Source organism: Somniosus microcephalus, chromosome 1 (assembly GCF_052327205.1).
Source record: "Somniosus microcephalus isolate GS21.2 chromosome 1, FLI_Smic_1.0, whole genome shotgun sequence".
Taxonomy (NCBI): domain Eukaryota; kingdom Metazoa; phylum Chordata; class Chondrichthyes; order Squaliformes; family Somniosidae; genus Somniosus; species Somniosus microcephalus.
The window spans coordinates 400260176-400275507 of NC_140987.1; positions in this window are offsets into that span (position 1 = coordinate 400260176).

Sequence of the window (15332 nt, forward strand, 5' to 3'; positions counted from 1 at the left end):
TTGGGCTGTGAATGGATCGGAAAGATAAGTTTAGACTGGCACTCCATTCAGGCACTGACGGTGGCTGGTAAAAAGGATGACGACGTCACACCTGGACGATTGTCAAAAATCTTGGCTAACGCTAAAGAGGTATTTCAACAAGAACTGGGAACTCTTAAAGGCGTAACCGCCTCGATTAAAAATAGAAGAGAATGCAATTCCCAAGTTTTTCAAAGCAAGACCGGTACCGTATGCAATTCGCCCAGCCGTCGAGGCAGAGCTGGAGAATGCAGGCGTGTTAACTAAGGTAGACTGGAGCGAGTGGGCGACACCCATCGTTCCTGTCATGAAGAAAACGTTAAACAATAAGTCTGAGGAGCCAAGGAAGGTTCGCATCTGTGGGGACTTCAAGGTGACGGTGAACCCAGTCCTTCACACAGTACGGTATCCTCTTCCGAGGATAGAAGATATTTTCACCTCACTATCTGGAGGGAAACGTTTTACAAAAATTGACCTAGTGCAAGCATATTTGCAGATGGAGGTTGAAGAATCCTCTAGGAAATATCTCACGATAAACACTCAAAGGTCTTCACCGATATAATCGACTGGTATTCGGAGTTGCATCAGCTCGGCTAAATGCAAAGAGCGATGGAACAAGTCCTGCAAGGGATTCCGGGGACTCAGTGTTACTTGACGACATTCTAGTGACAGGTGAAAATGACAGTGAACACCTTGCCAACCTAGAGCAGGTGCTCACTAGACTAAGAGAACATGGGCTACGAGCCAATCGCCCCAAGTGTGAGTTTTTTAAGAAACAAATATCGTATTGTGGCCACGTGATTGATGAAGAGGGGTTACATAAGTCCCCTGACAAAATTGAAGCGGTAGTTAAGGCTCCAGCGCCTGAAAATGTGTCGCAACTGAGGTCATTCCTTGGATTGGTGAATTACTACCATAAGTTTTTGCCGAATTTGTCCACAATTCTGCACCCACTGAACGCCCTGCTACAAACTGGAGTAGCATGGAAATGGAGCGATGAATGTAAGCGGGCCTTTCAGAAGTGTAAAGGCCTGATCACTTCAAGAGAAGTATTGGCTCACTACAACCCATCACTACCGATAAGACTGGCGTGTGATGCGTCTCCCTACGGCGTTGGAGCGGTACTGTCATTAAATCCCTTGATGGTTCAGAGAGGCCGATAGCTTTTGCATCACGCTCGTTAACTGCAGCCGAGCGTAACTATGCCCAGATTGACAGAGAGGCCCTCAGCCTGGTGTGGGGGGTGAAGAAGTTCAATCACTACCTGCACGGACAGAAATTTACTCTACTAACTGATCATCAACCTCTTGTCTCCATTTTCAACCCTAAGAAGGGCGTCCCGATAATGACAGCACAATGGCTACAGAGGTGGTCCCTTTTCCTAGGGGCACACCAATATGACATCGAGTACAAAGGAACTAAACAGCATAGGAATGCCGATGGATTGTCGCGCCTACCGTTGCCGACGGTGGAAGAAGCACCTGCAGTGGATCCTGTGGAGATATTCCACTCGACCATAGTCGAATGTCTACCTGTGACGAATGCAAACCTAGAAAAGGAAACACGAAATGACCCGACACTCTCCAGGGTCTATGATTTAACGGTGAAGGGATGGCCAGCACATGGCGAACCACTGTTGCCAGCATTCTCGCCGAGAAGAGAACAGCTGTCAGTGTGCCGAGGAACCTTGATGTGTGGATCCAGAGTAGTAATTCCACCCAAATTTAAGGATAGAGTGCTCCAATGAGCTTCATGAGGGTCATCTGGGAGGGGTAAAAATGAAGAACTTAGCCAGAGCATTTGTGTGGTGGCCGGGAATCGATAGAGAAATCGAAGAGATGACCAAGAGCTGTACAGGACGCCAGAAGGTCCAAAACGCCCCACCACAAGCCCCTCTACATCCATAGGAGTGGCCCTCATCTCCATGGCAAAGGGTACACATTGATTTTGCTGGTCCATTTATGGACCTGATGTTTTTAATTGTGGTGGATGCACATTCAAAGTGGCCAGAGGTAATAAAAATGTCCTCAACCACCACAGAAAAAACCATCACAGACTTACGAACTATATTCGCCAGAAATGGGCTGCCTGAACAGATTTGCTCCGACAATAGACCACAGTTTGTGTCTGAAGAGTTCCAGAGGTTCTTAAAGAACAATGGTGTTAAGCATTACACATCCGCCCCATATCATCCAGCCACCAATGGATTGGCTGAGAGGTTCGTTCAAACATTCAAGAAGGCGATGTGTAATGAAGACATACCCCTACAACACAAGGTGGATAACTTCTTGTTTGCCTACCGGAATGCGACACATGCGGTTACCAACCAAACTCCAGCCATGATGTTCTTCAATCGAAGACTACGATGCCGCTTGGATTTGGTTAAGCCAAACATCAGAAGAGATGTGGAGAACAGGCAGTTTCAGAATATGAATGAAAGGCCGACCAGGAGTTTTAAGATAGGTCAACCAGTTTTGGCCCGGGACTACCGCACAGAGAAATGGCAGCCAGGAACGATCTGCACACGGCAGGGACCTCTAATGTATACCGTGTACGTTGGAGAGAGCATTGTAAGACGCCATGCTGACCAGATTCTAGAGTCACTGGAAAACGTCAAATCTACACCACGATCCTATACACCTGGTGATGAAACCGAAGTACCAATTGCATCTACCTCAGAATCGGTGATATTGGAAGCAGACGAACCAAATAACGACGTTAATCCCGAATCAACTTTGCCAGAAGAACCTGATACCCCAAAGAGGCGTTATCTGGACAGAATCAGGAAGCCTCCTCAAAGACTGAATTTATAATTGATTTAACTTCAGCTAATGTATATAGCAACTGTAATTGTAAATGTTATTTAATTATTAATGGAATGTTATGTACTGTTTAGCTAAAAGGGGAGGAATTGTAGTGTATGTACCTTGAAGAAGGAACTATATTCTGCAGCCCCTGTATACTGCAGTACCAGTAGTGACCACCCCTGTATATAAGCCTGTGGAGTAACTTTGTATAGTAGTTCCAGTTTTGTCTCCATTCAGTAAACACCTGTTATAACCAACTTCTGCAGTCCGTGTCTCAATTACACACGGACGTTACAGAGAGTAGCTAATGTAACACCCTTATTCAAGAAAGGATTGAAGGACAAACCAAGTAACTAGACCAGTTAGTGTAGCGCATTTGTCGGCAAACTCAATCCATTATTTCAAGATAAAATTAGTGAAATGCATCGGTTAATCCAGGACAGCCAGCGTGAATTTGTTAAAGGTAAATCTTGCTTAACAAATGTAAGAGATTTTTGAAGTGACCAATTTGAATTGCTGAGAACTAAGCAGCCAATAAAGGGGACCTGACTCTGGGTAAATAGTGAAACATTGTTTCCACTAGTGGGCAAATGGGGAACAAGGGGACAGAGCCTGAGGATTCTCACTGGAAGAGCCAAGAAGGAAGGTTCTTGAACAGAGAGCTGTTAGACCATGGGATGCTTCACCACCAGTGGCTATTGGTTTAGAGACTAGAACATTATTTAAAAGGGAATGTGATAAATATTTGAAGAGGAATATACAAAGGATCTGGGGAGAAAGAAGTTACAGGAGGGAGCACTAGCACAGGGGGCCCAAATGGCCACCTCCTGTGCTCTAATTTCTATCATTCTATGAAACCTCCTTTTATTGAGTCTGAGCCAAAGCAGAGGTTTCGAAATGTCGCTGCTGAGCTGAGTTTCGGATGGTGCCCTGTGAGAAGTCCCCCAAACACTCAGCCCCCTGCTTTTGTGCGATCTCTGTTTGGTTCAGGTCGTTCTGTGCCGGTCGGTTTTGATGTGTGAAGTCCAATTACAGGTCGACTCTGACTGAGGCTCCCAGTTCAGAGTCGGTCACCTTCACACACAACTGGACTACAAACCAGGTTGGGCTCATTAAAAGTGGCATCGACTGTGGAGCATAACCACACCTTGTGACAGAACTGATAAATTACAGCTATTTGGAAAGATTGAACAGGTTGAGGCGAGAGAAATTAGAGATGACCTGATCGAGATCTTTAAAATTTATGAATGGGTTGGACGTTGGAGAGTATGTTTCCACTTGTGGGACAATCCAAAACTAGGGGACATAAATACAAGATAGTTAATGCAATAGGAAGGAGACATTTCTTTACTCGAGTGGTTAGAATATGGAACTCGCCACCACGGGAAGTGGTTGAGACAAATAGCTTAGATGCTCTCAAAAAGAAACTAGAAGAGTACGTGAGAGAAAAGGGAATAGAAAGTTATGTTGAGATGAGGTAGATGGAATGGGAGACTCGTGGAGTATAAACACCAGCACCGACTAGTTGGGCTGAATAGTCTATTTTTGTGCTGAATAGTCTATGTAAATACACTAATATTTGCGTATGCTCAAATGTTGTGTAATCAAACCTCCAGAAATAGCTCCAGTTAGAGTTGCCAATCCTGTGCAATCAGCAACTGCCCCATTTCTGACCTGATGGAGGGAAGATCATTGCCGAAGCAGCTGAAGATAGTTGGGCCAAAGATGTTGCTCTGAGGAACTCTTGTAGTGAGGTCCTGGGGTGGAGAAGATTAGCCTCCAATAAAAACAACCGGCTAAGCATGTTTTACATTTTCAGTGTTAGTGTTTCGACGTTATTATCGTTTTAAGTTACAATCGATGCCATAAACAACTGAATCCTGGAACGTGAACATCCATGTCCGGCACTAAGTACGTCATGCAGTGTTACGTCAGGCATTCTGCTTACTGAAAGGCTTACCGGGGGCTCGATTCCTATTGGCTCGTGGGTGCGTCCTCAGGTCCGTTGCGGAGTGAAATACAGCCATTCTCGATCCTTCCGTGCGCGCGTGCGAAAAGGCGGGAAGAGTGAGCGCGCAGGCTGCGGGTGCACATTTCTTCAGGTAGGCGCCATAGTCGGTTCCGCGGCAGCGCCAACTTCAGGTTCTTCATAACTTCTGCATCACAAAGCCCCGTTCCGTTGTATTTTTTCCAGACTCTGTCTTTAAACTATTGTTCCAGTTTAGTTTCATTAATTCTTACTTTTTAAATTCCCATTGAAAAAATAAAATCTGGTCTGTGCTGAAAATTATTCTCTCGATTTTTAGCCAACTATAAACTGAAAATTACACCTGTGAGGATTTTGGGTAAGGTGAAATTCTTATGGAACAGTTTTCTTATAGTCTTCGGCTCACTTGGGGAAGACCCATGGAACCACCAGGAGTAAGCGTTATCAATCACCTTCTGGAGCTAAGGGGAGAAAAACTTTTTAAAATTAAATTTTCTCCCTTCGCTGTATGTTATTCTTCAATGGACAGCAGCCATAGGTAACCTACTAGTGCTGTTGCTGGAAAATGTTTCATCTAGGCTCCAACAACTTCTGGACAAGATTGGTGGAGAACAAGATTGCTTATGACCCTACATCCTGCTGCCCTGAAGTGCATTAATATACTAATAACATGTTATCCTAACCCTAATATTGCTTTTTCGCCTTTTTTATTAGTTCCTGGAATGTGGGTGTTTATTTATTGCCCATCCCTAATTGCCCTTGAGAAGGTGGTGGTGAGCTGCCGCCTTAAACCGTTGCAGTTGGTGTGGTGTGAAGGGATAATTACTAGTTCTAGCCCATTTCGGGCTACCCCAGATCAGGCGTATTCCCCAGACGTTCACCTTCAACTAAAGTTAAAGATAGCCGAATTCTATAAGACAATTGGGTCTAAAGGTTCAGACTATCTCTCCCTAAAGGAAAGGAACGTCGTGAAGATGTTACCGTCCTCCGCATAGCACTTTTAATAAGTTTAACTAGACTGTAACCTTCCGGATATTATGAGGGTCTGGAATATCCCCCAGAATTCTGCAACTCCTCACAAAAGAGTGTACAGAAATTGAGTTTGCGAGATTGATACAGAAATACTACTTGAGACAATTCTAAAAATAGATAGATTTATTTAAGAGCTGACATACAGTTAACAGCTGTTGATTCAATCGCAACATTAACAGTTCAAAAACAAATAGCTTACATTTCTTATCCTCAGAGATCCTTATTCTCAAATCTTAACTTCGTACATTTTTGCATTTCTTATTCTTAATTCTAATCCAGGATATCCACCAAAATCAAATACCTTGATTACCCGAGACTCAAGAGTTGTAGGCTTGCAGAGTGGTTCTGAGGCCGAGAATCGCTTGCCTCTTCCCAGCGACTTCTGACTATCTGAAAATCTTATTTTTATACTTTTTTTTTTAGTGGTTTATCCTTTGAAGTTTTCTGCTGATGTAAGCTAATTATCTTTATTCATTTTCCTGTTGACTTTTTTCTATTCTTACTGTCAATTTAGTCGTTAACTTTTAGAATTCTGTCTCTGTGTTTAGGTGTCTCAAAAACGTACCATAAAATGGTTATTGCAGATTTATCTCTGATGCCATTCTCACGAAGACCTTTCATTCAATTCTTAATATTGGCTTAACTGGTTATTAGCAGACGTTGTGACTCCATGGTGTTCCAAGTTCAATACAAAAGCCATGTGATTGCTTGGTGCATCTATTGAAGTCATATCTTCAAATTGTTCTGTTATCATATTTACTACATGTAAATTAAAAACACTTCAACCAGGGTGTTTCATGCATTTCTAGCTATCTCAATTGGTTGCATATATAATCATATGTTTTCTGTCTTTCATTTGATGTTACTTTTACGAAGGCACATGGTTTTTTAATATTCTGTGTTTCTGTTTCCCTGAGTGTTAGTTTTGAACACTTTTTACTTGGGTCATTCCATTGTGTTTCTCCCAAACTCCAGACCTTCTGGAAGCGCCAAACTGCTATTTCAATAGGGCCATTGTTTTAGTATATTTAACCAATTCCCATTTCAAAGCTTGTGGTGTTTACAACTTTTGTGTTATCACTTCACTTTATCTCCGAAGCCTGTATTGACACAGCTTGTGTCACCAAGGCTTTCCAGACTTTTACACCCAGTATATCATGTATTAATAAAATCAGAAATCTGTTCCTATGGTGGTGTATCTCTTGGAATATGGCTTACTCCGTCACAGGTGAAGGTGCTCCCACAGTGCTGTTAGGTAGGGAGTTCCAGGATTTTGACCCAGCGATGATGAAGGAACAGCGATATATTTCCAAGTCAGGATGGTGTGTAACTTGGAGGGGTACTTGGAGGTGATGGTGTTGCCATGCGCCTGCTGCCCTTTTCCTAGGTGGTAAAGGTCGCGGGTTTGGGAGGTGCTGTTGAAATCTTGGCGAGTTGCTGCTATGTATCTTGTAGATGTACACACTGCAGACATGGTGCGCCGGTGGTGGAGGGATTGAATGTTTCAAGTGGTGGATGGGGTGCCAATCAAGCCGGCTGCTTTGTCCTGGATGGTGTCGAGCTTCTTTAGTGTTGGAGCTGCACTCATCCAGGCAAGTGGAGAGTATTCCATCACACTCCTGACTTGTGCCTTATAGATGGTGGCAAGGCTTTGGGGAGTCAGGACGTGCGACGCTTGCTGCAGAATACCCAGCCTCTGACCTGCTCTTGTAGCCACAGTATTTATGTGGTTGGTCCAGTTAAGTTTCTGGTCTATGGTGACCCCCAGGATATTGATGGTGGGGGATTTGGTGATGGTAATGCCATTGAATGTCAAGGGGAGGTGGTTAGACTCTCGCTTGTTGGAGATAGTCATTGCCTGGCACTTGTGTGGCATGAATGTTACTTGCCACTTATCAGTCCAAGCCTGACTGTCGTCCAGGTCTTGCTGTATTCGGGCATGGCCTGCTTCATTATCTGAGGAGTTGCGAATGGAACTGAATACAGTGCAATCATCAGCGAACATCCCCACTTCTGACCTTATGATGGAGGGAAGGTCATTGAAGCAGCTGAAGATGGATGGGCCTAGGACACTGCCCTGAGGAACTCCTGCAGTGATGTCCTGGGGCTGAGATGATTGACCTCCAACAACCATAACCATCTTCCTTTGTGCTAGGTATGACTCCAGCCTGTGGATCGTTTTCCCCCAATTCCCATTGACTTCAATTTTACTAGAGCGCCTTGATGCCACACTTGGTCAAATGCTGCCTTGATGTCCAGGGCAGTCACTCTCACCTCGCCTCTGGAATTCAGCTCTTTTGTCCATATTTGGACCAAGGCTGTAATGAGGTCTGGAGCCAAGTGGTCCTGGCGGAACCCAAAACTGGGCTTTGGTGAGCAGGTTATTGGTGAGTAAGTGCCATTTGATAGCACTGTCGATGACACCTTCTATCACTTTGCTGCTGATTGAGAGTAGACTGATGGGGCTGGAATGGATTTGTCCTGCTTTTTGTGGACAGGACATACCTGGGCAACCTTCCACATTGTTGGGTAGATACCAGTGTTGTAACTGTACTGGAACAGCGTGTCTAGAGGCGGGGCTAGTTCTGGTGCATGTCTTCAGCACGACAGCCGGAATATTGTCAGGGCCCATAGCCTTTGCTGTATCCAGTGCGCTCTGCCGTGTCTTGATATCACGTGGAGTGAATCAAATTGGCTGAAGACTGACTTCTGTGATGGTGGGGACCTCAAGATATGGGTCATCCACTTAGCACTTCTGGCTGAAGACAGTTGCAAACGCTTCAGCCTTGTCTTTTGCGCTCGCGTGCTGGGCTCCACCATCATTGAGGATGGGGACATTCATGGAGCCTTCTCCTCCCGTCAGTTGTTTAATTGTCCACCACCATTCACGACTGGATGGGGCAGGACTGCAGAGCTTTGATCTGATCTGTTGATTGTGGGATTGCTTAGCCCTGTCTATAGCATGCTGCTTCTGCTGTTTAGCATGCATGTAGTCCTGTTTTGCAGCTTCCCCAGGTTGGCACCTCATTTTTATGTACACCTGGTGCTGCTCGTGGCATGCTCTTCTGCATTCCTCATTGAACCAGAGTTGGTCCCCTGGCTTGATGGTAATGGTAAAGTGAGAAATATGCCAGGCCATGAGGTTACAGATTGTGGTGGAGTACAATGCTGCTGCCGCTGATGGCCCACAGCGCCTCATGGATGCCCAGTTTTGAGCTACTAGATCTGTTCTGAATCTATCCCATTTAGCATGGTGATCGTGCCACACAACACAATGCATTCTTCATCTCCACAAGGTCTGTGCGGTGGTCACTACTACCAATGCTGTCGGGGGCAGATGCATCTGCGACAGGTAGATCGGTGAGGACGAGGTCAAGTAGCTTTTAGCTCGTGTTGGTTCTCTCAGCACCTGCCGCAGGCCCAGCCGGCAGCTGGACTCGGCCAACTCTGCTAGTAGTGGTGCTACCGAGCTACTCTTGGTGATGGACATTGAAGTCCCCCACCCAGAGTACATTCTGTGCCCTTGCTACCCTCAGTGCTCCTTCCAAGTGGTGTTCAACATGGAGGAGTACTGATTCATCAGCTGAGGGAGGGCGGTAGGTGGTCATCAGCAGGAGGTTTCCTTGCCCATGCTTGACCTGAAGCCATGAGACTTCGTGGGGGCCGGAGTCAATGTTGAGAACTCCCAGGGCCACTCCCTCCCGACTGTAAACCACTACCGCCTCCTCTGTCCTGCTGATGCGACAAGGCATACCCAGGGATGGTGATGGAGAAGACTATTTCTTAAATGCCAGTTATAGTGATGAACATAGATGTGGCCCATGACCAAATGAGCCATTTGTATCTGAAGAAGGTTCAGACTGGGGAAGTAAAGTACTGTGGTATTTTTTTTTCTGCTTTAGAGGCACTATATGTGAAAGTTGTTGTCTCTCTCGATACTTCAGAGGGAGAGGTCACACCCCAGGAAACCAAATGATTGCTAGCTGATGTCCCTTTTTTGTAGGCAAACTCATAGCCAGTGAGATCCAAAAAGTAATCGAGGGGCTCCAGGCTGATAGGCACCTGGACCGGACAGATATCTCCTGACTCTATAAAACCCTTCTCCTTGTAGTGACACATTGCAAAGATCATGTTTGCCGACAGCCAAAAGCCACAGTACTTCAAAAAGTAAATTCATTGCGTGGGGGGGGGGGGGTTGATGTAAAAGGTGGTTATATAAAAGCATGGATTTTTAAAATATATATATATATTTTATAATATACCTCCTATGCATATGATATTCTGCTATATGCCACCAAAACCACCATTTTCTCTATAGCATTTTGCAAACCATTGTATAATTCAGCTTTCAGGTTAAAAGCTCAACTATTCCAAATTGGAAGGCATGGTCATGGTCCAGGACATCCCTTCACATGGCTGAATAACCTTCACATGGATGAAAACTGAAAAACGGCATTACACCTAAACATAATGGTAACACTCAAATATTTAAGACCTAGGCACCAAAAGCCTCCACCTCCCTCTCGTCACCCAGCATAGATTTGGATCTGAATTGACCCATCTCACTGCTGGGAGTCTAGGACTCTACCAGATAGTGTGCATCTGCATTCTGCCACAGCAGTTTTGAGACCTTGATAAATGCATGTCCAGATTCCTCTGAGCAGGGATAAGATCAAGGATACACATCCTTACAACTCCAACACTGTTACTGGACTGAACTGCTCCAGACAATTACTGCCTGGAGTAGGGCCGCTTTCCACAACCTGTGGCTGGTAATGGAAGCCCTCTCAATCTTCCACATCCTCCTCTTCTCAGCTTCCCAGAGAAGATCAGCCTGGTTTCCACTTCAGTACAGTAATGACCTCCCAGAGATGCTTGTTAAGTGGCTTCAGAGAATGATGTAAGAAGATGCTTCAGAAAGTGCCAATCATGCTAGTACTACATAATGGACTTGTCAGCAAAATTAAAGCCTGTGGGATTGAAAGGACAGTGGCAGCATAGACACAAAATTGGCTAATGGACAGAAAACAAAGAGTAGTGGTGAATGGCTGTTTTTCAGACTGGAGGGAGGTATACAGTGGTGTTCCCCAGGGGTCGCTATTGGGACCACTGCTCTTTTTGATAATATATTAATGACCTGGACTTTGGTATACAGGGCATAATTTTAAAGTGTGCAGATGATATGAAACTTGGAAATGTAGTAAACAGTGAGAAGGATCGTAACAGACTTCAGGAGAACATAGACAGACTGGTGAAATGGGCAGACAGATGGCAGATGAAATTTAACGCAGAGAAGTGTGAAGTGATGCATTTTGGTAGGAGGAATGAGGAGAAGCAATATGAACTAAATGGTACAATTTTAAAGGGGGTGCAGGAACAGAGAGAGAGAGACGGGGGTGTATACACAAATCTTTGAATGTGGCAGGACAAGTTGAGAAGGCTGTTTTTAAAAAAAAAAAAAAGCATATTGGGATCTTTGGCTTTATTAATAGAGGAATAGAGTACAAAAGCAAGGAAGTTATGATAAACCATTATAAAACACTGGTTAGACCTCAGCTGGAGTATTGTGTTCAATTCTGGGCACCACACTTTAGGAAGAATGTCAAGGCCTTGGAAAGGGTGCAGAAGAGATTTACATAAGAAATAGGAGCTGGAGTAGGCCATTTGGCCCTTCGAGCTTGCTCCGCCATTCAACAAGATCATGGCTGATCTTCTACCTCAACTCCACCTTCCTGCACTCTCCCCATATCCCTTAATTCCCAAAAATTTATCGACCTCTACCTTGAATATACTAAACGGCTGAGCATCCACAGCTCTCTAGGGTAGAGAATTCCAAAGATGCACAACCCTTTGAGTGAAGAAATTTCTCCTCATCTCTGTCCCAAATGGCCTACCCCTTATTCTGAGACTGTGACCCCGTGTTCTAGATTCCTAAGCCAAGGGAAACATTTTCCCAGCATTAACCCTGTCAAACCCCTTAAGAATTTTATATGTTTCAATTAGATCACACCTCATTCTTCTAAACTCTAGGGAATATAGGCCTAGCCTACTCAATCTCTCCTCATGGGGCAATCCCCTCATCCTAGGAACCAGTCTAGTTGCACTCCTTCTAAGGCAAGTATGCCTTTCCTTGGGTAAGGAGACCAGAACTGTACACAGTACTCCAAGTGTGGCCTCACCAATGCTTTGTATAATTGTAGTAAGACTTCTTTACTCTTCTACTCTAATCCCTTTGTAACAAAAGCTAACATACCATTTGCTTTCTTAATTGCTTGCTGTACCTGCATGTTAACTTTCTGTGATTCATGTACAAGGACACCCAGGTCCCTCTGAATGCAAACATTTCCCAGTCTCCATTCAAAAAATATTCGACTTTTTTGTTTTTCCTACCAAAGTGAATAACTTCACACTTCCCCACATTGTGTTCCATTTACCATGTTCTTGCCCACTCAGTCAACCTTTCTATATCTTTGCGTCCTCCTCACAGCTTACTTTCCCACCTAACTTTGTATCATCAGCAAACCTGGATACGTTACACTCAGTCCCTTCATCCAAGTCATTAATATAGATTGTAAATAGCTGAGGCCCAAGCACTAATCCTTGCGGTACCTCGTTAATTACAGCCTGTCAATCTGAAAAAGTCCCGTTTACTCCTGCTCTCTCTTTTCTGCCCATTAACCAATCCTCAATCCATGCTAATATATTACTCCCAATCCCATGAGTCCTAATTTTGTGTAATAACCTTTTGTGTGGCATCTTATCAAATGCTTTTTGAAAATGCAAATGCACTACATCCACTGGTCCCCCCCCCCCTTATCCATCCTACTAATTACATCTTCAAAAAACTTTAACAGATTTGTCAAACACTATTTCCCTTTAATAAAACCATGTTGACACTGCCAAATCATATTATGATTTTCTAAGTGCCCTGTTACCACATCTCTAATAATAGATTTTGCCTACCACTGAAAGGTACCAGAGATGAGGGACTTCAGTTATGTGGAGAGACTGGAGAAGCTGGGGTTGCTCTCCTTAGAGCAGAGAAGGTTAAGAGGAGATTTGATAGCGGTGTTCAAAATCATGAATCTTTTTGATAGAGTAAATAAGGAGAAACTGTTTCCAGTGGCAGAAGGGTCGGTAACCAGAGAATACAGATTTAAGATAATTGGCAAAAGAACCAGAGGTGACATAAGGAAACTTTTTTTTTTTTTACAAGAGTTATGATCTGGAATGCACTGCCTGAAAGGGTGGTGTAAGCAGATTCAATAGTAACATTCAAAAGAATTGGATTAATACTTGAAGGGAGAAAATGTTCAGGGCTATAGGGAAAGAGCAGTGGAGTGGGATGAATTGGTTAGCTCTACCAAAGCTAGCACAGGCACGATGGGCCGAATGGCCTCTTTCTGTGCTGTATCATTCTATGATTCTGTGCTCTTGAGTTGTGAGTAGCCTAGTGAGTGAGATGCTGATAGTGAGTCTGCTGAGAAAATGTAAGAAGGAGGTTTGACCTGAGCCAGTATTCAGTGCAGAAATGGAGTGGGTGCAACTCTGTAAGATGAGAGAAGAAAGTTAGAGGTGGATAAAATAAGTTCCACGGTTAGTACTTGTGAGTAGCATAGAATTTAGGAGTATTTAAAATGTGGGATTAGGAGCTGGACCTGTGAATTGTGCAGTACGCAGCATCTGGGATATCCTGGGAGGAGTACGTATGTATGAAATGTTAGAGAGTTGTATTGCTTTCGCAGAAGAATGCTGAGTTCAAGGGCCATCTGGCTGTATTCTATAACATAAATGGGAAAGAAAGGTTTTTGGAAGACATGTTTCAGAAATGATCACCTCACAGATGAAGAATGGAAAAGCAGAGGGGAGTAAGTAGTTGACTGCCCACAAGTAGAACAAGGGGAACCACCACAGGAAAAGCCTGTGGGCCTGGATACACAGTTCTTGATACCTATAAGGACGGAGGCATAGATAAGAGCACCTTGGTATAATGGGTTACTGTGAGAATAGGTAGTCATGGGGAATGGGAATCCTTGATTAGGTGGATAACCAGCTTGATTTGTAGTTGTGATTGAGAAGCTTGAATCTTGTGTTGGCACCCAGATGAAAAAAATTCTTGAGAGGGAAAACAGCTAGACATTGGAGCCAGTGGCATACAAAAAATGTAGGATGGAGATATTGCAGAAGAGTTCAGTTCTAGATTAAAGTGCAAGATCTTGAGAGTGGGAATGTAAGTTGTGAGGAGGATGCAAAGAGGCTTCAAGGGATATAGACAGGCTAAGTGAGTGGGCAAGAACATGGCAAATGGAATATAATGTGGAGAAGTGTGAAATTATCCACTTTGGTAGGAAAAATAGAAAAGCAGAGTTTTTAAAAATTTGTTTATGGGATCAGGGCGTCGCTGGCAATGCCAGCATTTATTACCCATGCCTAATTGCCCTTGAGAAGGTGGTGGTGAGCTGCCTTCTTGAACCGCTGCAGTCCGTGTGGTGATGGTACTCCCACAAATGCTGTTGGGTACGGAGTTCCAGGATTTTGACCCAGTGATGATGAAGGATCGGCGATATACTTCTAAGCCAGGATGGTGTGTGACTTGGAGGGGAACTTGGAGGTGGTGGTGTTCCCATGCGCCTGCTGCCCTTGTCCTTCTAGGTTGAAGAGGTCGCGGGTTTGGGAGGTGCTGCCGAAGAAGCCTTGGTGAGTTGCTGCAGTGCATCTTGTAGATGGTACACACTGCAGCCACGGTACGCCGGTGGTGGAGGGAGTGAATGTTTAAGGTGGTGGACGAGGTGCCAATCAAGCGGGCTGCTTTGTCCTGAATGGTGTTGAGCTTCTTGAGTGTTGTTGGAGCTGCACTCATCCAGGCAAGTGGAGAGTATTCCATCACACTCCTTACTTGTGCCTTGTAGATGGTGGAAAGGCTTTGGGGAGTCAGGAGGTGAGACACTCGCCGCAGAATACCTAGCCTCTGACAGTGTTGATGGTGGGGGATTCGGCGATGGTAATGCCATTGAATGTCAAGGGGAGGTGGTTAGACTCTCGCTTGTTGGAGATAGTCATTGCCTGACACTTCTGTGGCGCGAATGTTACCTGCCACTTATCAGCCCAAGCCTGAACGTCGTCCAGGTCTTGTTGCATGCGGGTATGGACTGCTTCATTATCTGTGGAGTTGTGAATGGCGTTGAACACTGTGCAGTCATCAGCAAACATCCCCATTCCTGACCTTATGTTGGAGGGGAGGTCATTGATGAAGCAGCTGAAAATGGGCCTGGGACACTGCCCTGAGGAACTCCTGCAGCGATGTTCTGGGGCTGTGATGATTGATCTTCAACCACCACAACCATCTTCCTTTGTGCTAGGTATGACTCCAGCCAGTGGAGCGTTTTCCCCCTGATTCCCATTGACTTCAGAATATACCTTTGAGCCTGACTCTATCCCTCTCTCCAGCTGCTCACTTAAGCTGAACCATATAGAATGCAATATCAATT